Source organism: Galeopterus variegatus, unplaced genomic scaffold (assembly GCF_000696425.1).
Source record: "Galeopterus variegatus unplaced genomic scaffold, G_variegatus-3.0.2 Scaffold472, whole genome shotgun sequence".
In the NCBI taxonomy this organism is placed as follows: Eukaryota; Metazoa; Chordata; class Mammalia; order Dermoptera; family Cynocephalidae; genus Galeopterus; species Galeopterus variegatus.
Genome location: NW_007726583.1, coordinates 535,024 through 541,764, shown reverse-complemented (window position 1 = coordinate 541,764; position 6,741 = coordinate 535,024). Strand labels below are relative to the sequence as shown.

General features: G+C 38.9%; 1 protein-coding gene across 1 annotated transcript in view; it reads right to left on the bottom strand.

The window, feature by feature from the left end:
- Positions 1-469: 469 nt before the first annotated feature.
- LOC103587660 (chromosome unknown open reading frame, human C12orf75) overlaps positions 470-6,741 on the bottom strand; it is a 33,782-nt gene continuing 27,510 nt past the window's right edge. The window contains exon 6 of the mRNA XM_008569175.1: positions 470-742. The gene's annotated coding sequence lies outside the window, so the exon portion shown is untranslated. The remainder of the gene's footprint in view (positions 743-6,741) is intronic.

Here is a 6,741-nt window from a genome sequence, read left to right as displayed (position 1 = left end):
GAATTAACATGATGAACTTCCATGATTACATGAAGGTAGAGTGGGAGACTCAACGGCTACACAGTATTTGTGGTTACATAAGCCACTGACACCAGAAAACAGGAATTTAATCAAAATGTGCATAGGGCATGCAAATTTAAGTAGTTCGTTTTTAAATATTACAGTGTAATATTGTTCCTAAAAAGGAAATTCTCTGACAGTTAAATAAGATTTGAAAAACAAATAGTAAAAAAGGGAAAGAGATAGTAGTAAGAATCAATTTATCAATTTTACAGCTAAAAATTAATGGAAGTAGAAATAGTGAAAGATAACAGACAAATATATTACTTTAGGCAATTCATTTATAGTGCCTTATTAACTTAACTGAAGTTATAAATAGAATAAGGATTCTGCTATATAAAAATTATCAAAATAGTATTGGTGAAGACATGACCTCCATGGGCTGTGCTGAATGACTGGGGTGCATGCTGTGGGCATGGCAGCTCAGGCTGTGCAGAAATGGCCTCGTGACAGTTGTTAACTTGGCTTTTGTGGGTGGACCACAGAAAGTTCCATGAACGGGTGTATTGTTTCACCAATTCCCTTCTATTACCACAACATTCAACATGTACCCATGGCTTTCACTATATGCTAAGATTTGGGGGAGCGAGAGAGAGGGCAACTATTTAGAATTTCCTCGGAAATGTCTGTGAACATTACAGTGTCCCACGGAGCCAAATTCCTTCCAAATGGATGAGGCAAGCTATGAAGACAACAAACAAAAGAAGAGAAAAAGAGTTAGCAAACTTGAAAAGGTACAATGTAGATAAAAATACATCAGCCTTAAGCCTAAAAATTATTTACTGACTTTCTTTTAAGTAAAGCACATATTCAACATTCACCCAATATTTATTTAATAATATGTGGCCAGCATAGTGCTAAGCATTTAGAATCAAAGAATGGGGAAAACTGAGGAGAGAAAGGGGTGATGACAATATATATTTATAGACAGGAATGTAAAGAAAGATTTTAGCTAGCTGACTAAAGTTATGTGGGCTGGCTTATCAGCAATATTGCTAAGTTTTTATCAGGGAATTTTAGATCCGCACACAAAGGCAAACAATCATCTTGTCTAACTCTCCCATGAGAAAACAGAGGTTGAGGGAAGCTGAGAGAGAAATGAAGGGACACGTCTAAGGCCTGTGCTAGCCGCAGAGCTGCCCCCTCTCCAGGTATCTATCCACATGGAACCGCTTTCCATTCTATTCCTATACTTGCTGAAATACATCCTGTTTCCAGGAGGGTAAACATTAATGTATGCTTGCTTTCAATTAGCTTATTTTTCCTATTTGATGCAAATAATACAAGTACTTCTACATAGGGGAAAACTTCCAGGGAATTCAGAAATCTATATGGAGGCTTAGAACTCTATGAAAAATAATAGACATAGAAATCTCCAGTGAATTACCAAAGAGAAAACCTAACACCCTAATGTGGTCATGGGTACTAAGGAATAAACCTCCATAATGGTGCCTTGATGAGAAAGTCTTCAAAGAAGTGGCAACCCAAAGATTGTGATAGTTTCTGCAGGAAGAAACTGGCAACAATTTCTGTGTCCCCTTTCCCCAGTAGAAAAGCTTCTTTGTTTTTACCAGTGAACTTATTCTAAAACCCCATCCCATCCTAAACACCAACTCCAGTACTGACCCTGGGCAAGAAGCTGGTTCAATATCAATTCAAGTATTAGATACTGGTCTGCAAATGGCTGGATTCTGGTTATTAAAAGAAAAAAATAATAATAGGGGGAAGCTCCCACTGAGAGCCAGCAGAAGCACGGGGACCTCAAGAGCTGAGGTCAGACCCTGCCAACAGCCAGCAGGAGCACAGGGACCTCAGGAGCCAAGTGCCGCCCCCACCAGCACCCAACAGGAGCACAGGGTCCTCAGGAGCAAAGAGCAGCCCCTGCCAACAGACAGCAACAGTGTGGGGCACCATCATGCAGGCGCTCACCACTGCTGCAAATACTGCTGCCACGCAGATGGTCCACCAAACCCACCACCCAAGCCACCTGTGCCACAAGGGCAGCCTGATGCCACTTCCACCACAAGGGGGGAGCACTGCCACAGTAGCAGCCACCACAGCCATAGCAGCCACAACCACCATGCGGGTGGCCCACTGACCACTTGACTGTATTGACACAAGAAGAGTCACTAACAGAGCTTAGGGAAAGAAATGAGCAAGTGCACACCAGTGGCCCAACCCACAAGGGGAATTATGCTGCCCCTGCAGTAGTGCACCTGGGTGTGGAAAGTACATACACAGCCGACAAAACTGCTTTGATCTGGGGAGAGACACACGTGGAAGCCCCAGAGTGCAGAAACCCAGGATACCCAAACACAGTGAGGAAGAAAATTCCCAACCACACCAAACCATCCCTCAACAACAGGAAGCCTCTGGGGAACCCAGAAGGAGCCTCTGCCTACAAGAAAGAGGAAAGAGAAACCCCACCCAGGCTCACCCATTCAAACTGAGGAAGTCCAGTATGCCCCAGTGCACCCATAAGGATAACAGGGCACTACCCGGGTGCCAACAAGCCCATCCAGGGTCACTCACACCAGCCAAAGAGTGACAGGGAACTCAGGTGCTCATCCCAAGAACTTGAGAGTTCACCCATGTCCTCAATGATCAAAAACACAGTCACCAGCTTCAGCAAGGAACCACTAAGTGCCGTTGTGCCAAGGTGACAGAGGCATTCACATGCAACTCCAACAATGAATATGGTCAAAGTACCCACATGGAGACTACACTACTGCATGTGCCCAGAAACAATACCAAAATACCCTATTCAATGGTCAATATGAAACACATTTACAAGAGGAAGTCGCTCTCCTCAAAGCCCTCTCCACAGTGGGAGAAGAAGCAACTACTCTACCAGAAGACCAGACCGTAATGTAGACTTACTAGAAATATGAAAAACAAGAAAATATGACACCACCACAATAATTCTCAAGTACCAGACCCCATAGGGCAGGAAACCCTTGAAATGATTGAAAAGGAATTCTGAGCAACAATCCTAAGGAAACTCAATGAGATATACTAAGATTCAGTTAGACAAAACAATGAAGTGAGAAAAACTATCCAGGATATGAAGGAGGAAATTTACAAAGTGATCAATAACTTAAAAAAGAATGTAGCAGACCTCCTGGAAGTGAAGGATTCATTCAACAAATTTAAAAAACACAAAAGCTAGAGCAAGCAAAAGAAAAAATTTCTGATCTTAAACAGTCTTTTCCAAACAATGCAGGCAGACAAAAATAAAAAGAATCAAAAAATAAATGAAAATCTAAGATAGCTAGCAGATAACCATAGGCACACAAACATCCAAATCATGGGTGTTCCAGAAGGGGAGGAGAAGGGAAAAGACATTAAAAACGTATTCAATTAAATTATAATGGAAAACTTCCCAGGGATAGGGAGAGACATGAACCTTCAGATCCAGGATTCTCAAAGATCCCCCAAACAGATTCAATTCAGAAAAGTCCTCCCTGAGACACATTGTAGTCTAACTGGCAAAACTAAAAGACAAAGAGAGAATCCTAAAAACAGCAAGAGAAAAGCATCAAGTCACCTATAAGGGAATCCCCATCAGACTTACAGTAGACTTCTCAAAAGAAACTCTACAAGCCAGAAGAGAATAGGATATATTCAAAATAATAAAAGAAAAAAACTGCCAGCCAAGAATACTATACCCAGCAAGACTATCCTCCAGAAATGAAGGAGAAATAGTGTATTTCCCAGACAAACAAAAACTGTGGGAGTTCACCACCACATGACCAACACTATAAGAAACTTCAAGGGAGTTCTGCATCTAGAGTCCAAAAAACAAAAATCACTACATGAATAAATAAGAAAAACAAACCCCACTGGTAAAACATAAATGCAAAGGAGAAAGAGAAAGAAACTATCATACCACCTCAAAAAACTAACAAACACTGAAGATAAACAATAAAAGGTAAAGAAAGGAACAAAAGATATTGAAAACATCTGAATGAAATATAAAATGCCCGGGGTAAGACAATACCTTTCAATAACAACCCTAAATGTAAATGGATTAAATTCCCCACTCAGACACAGACTGAATGACTGAATTAAAAATCTAGATATAACTATATGCTGTCTATAAGAGACTCACCTCCCCTGTAAAGACACACACAGACTACTAGTGAAGCAACGGAAAAACATAAACCACACAAATGGAAACCAAAAACAAGCAGGAGTAGCTATTATATCAGATAAAATAGACTTTAAACCAAAAACTATAAAGACACAAAAAAGACCATTTAAATGATAAAGGGATCTATCCAGAGAGAAGACATAACAATCATAAATATATATGGACCCAACACTGGAGCACCCAGATATATAAAAGAAACAGAATTAGACCTAAAGAAAGAGGTAGATTCCAATATGACAATAGTTGGGGACCTGAACACCATTCTCTCAGCACTGAACAGATCATCTAGGCAACAAATCAAAGAAAGAGTTTAAATTACACTTTAGAGTAACTGGACCTGGCATATATCTACAGAACATTTCATCCAACAACTACAGAATACACATTCTTCTCATCAGCACATGGAACATTATCCAGGATAGACCACATGTTAGGTCACAAATCAAGTCTTAACAAATTTTGAAAAACTGAAATCATTTCAAGTATCTTTTTAGACCACAACAGATTAAAACTAGAAATCAATAAAAAGTGAAACTCTGGAAACTATACAAATACACAGAAATTTAGCAACATGCTCCTGAATGACCCATGTGTGGGTCCAAGAAGAAATTAAACAGAAAATCAAAAAATTTCTTGAAACTAATGAAAATAATGACACATCATACAAAAACCTTTGGGATACCACAAAAGCAGTACTAAGAGGGAATTTTATTGCAATAAATGCTTACATCAAAAGAATAGAAAGATTTCAAATAAACAACTTAATGCTACCCCTCAAAGAACTGAAAAAAAAAAAAACAATCCAATCGCAAAAGTTGTCTGTGGAAAGCATTAACTAAGGTCAAAGCAGATTTAAATGAAACAGAGACCCCCAAAATGATATAAAAGATCAATGAAATGAAAAAGTGTTGGTGTTTTTTCTGAGAAGATAAACAAAATAGACCAACCATTAGCTAGGCTAATTAAGAAAAAGGAAAGAAGACTCAAATAACAAAAATCAGAAATGAAAAAGGAAACATTACAACCAATACCACAGAAATACAAAGAATCATTAGAGACTACTATAAACAACTATATGTCAACATATTTGAAAACCTGGAAGAAACAGATATATTTCTGGACACGTACATACTACCAAGACTGAACAAAGAAGAAATAGAAAACCTGAACAGACCAATAACAAGCAACAAGATTGAAGCAGTAATCAGCAGTCTCCTAACAAAGAAAAACCTAGAACCAGATGGCTTTACTGCTGAATTCTACCAAACCTACCAAAGTGGAATTAATACCAATTCTCTTCTACTCCAATAAATTGAAACAGAGGCCATTCTCCCAAACTCATTCTATGAGGCCAGCATCACCCTGATACCCAAATCAGACAAAGATACAATAAAAAGAAAACTACCAGCCAGTATCTTTGATGAACATAAATGCAAAAATCCTCAACAAAATATCAGCAAACAGAATACAGCAACACATCAAAAAGATTATACACCATGATCAAGTGGGATACATTCCAGGGATGCAAGGATGGTTCAACATATGCAAATCAATAAATGTGATATGTCACATCAACAAAATCAAGAACAAAAACCATATTATTATCTGAACAGACATAGAAAAATAATTTGACAAAATTCAACATCCCTTTATGACAAAGACTCTCAGCAAATTAGGTATAGAATGAAAGTATCTCAACACAATAAAAACCTTTACAGCAAACCCACTGCCAATACCATACAGAATGAGGAAAAGCTGAAAGAATCAGGGAAATACAAATCAAAACCACATTGAGATATCATCTCACCCCAGGCATAGAAAGAGGAAAAGCTGAAAGCTTTTCCTTTAAGAACAGGAACCAAGACAAGGATGCCCACTCTTACCACCCCTATTTAACAAAGCATTAGAAGTACTAGCCAGAGAAATCAGGCAAGAGAAAGAAATAAAGGGCATCCAGACTGGAAAAGATGAAGTCAAACTGTCCCTGTTTGCAGATGACATGATCCTATACATAGAAAAATCTAAAGACTCTACAAAAGAACTCTTAGAGCTGACAAACAATTTCAGTAAAGTGGCAGGATACAAAATCAACACTCAAATATCAGGAGCATTTTTATACTCCAATAACGAACTAACAGAAAAAGAAATCAAGAAAGGAAGCCCATTTATAAGTCACCAACAAAAAAAAAACACCCAGGAATAAATTTATCCAAGGAGGTGAAAGATCTTTACAACAAGAATTACAAATCACTGCTGAAAGAAATTGATGAGGCCACAGAAAGATGGAAAAAATATTCCATGCTCTTGGATTGTAAGAATTAACATTGTGAAAATGTCCAAAGCAATCTACAGGTTCAATGCAATCCTCATCAAAATACCAATGACATTCTTCACAGAAATAGAAAAAGGGCTGGCCCAGTGGCGCACTGCTACACTGCGCCGCTTGGGAGCGCGGTGGCGCTCCCGCCGAGGGTTCGGATCCCACATACAGACCGGTTCCCGCTCACTGGCTGAGCGAGGTGCGGGCA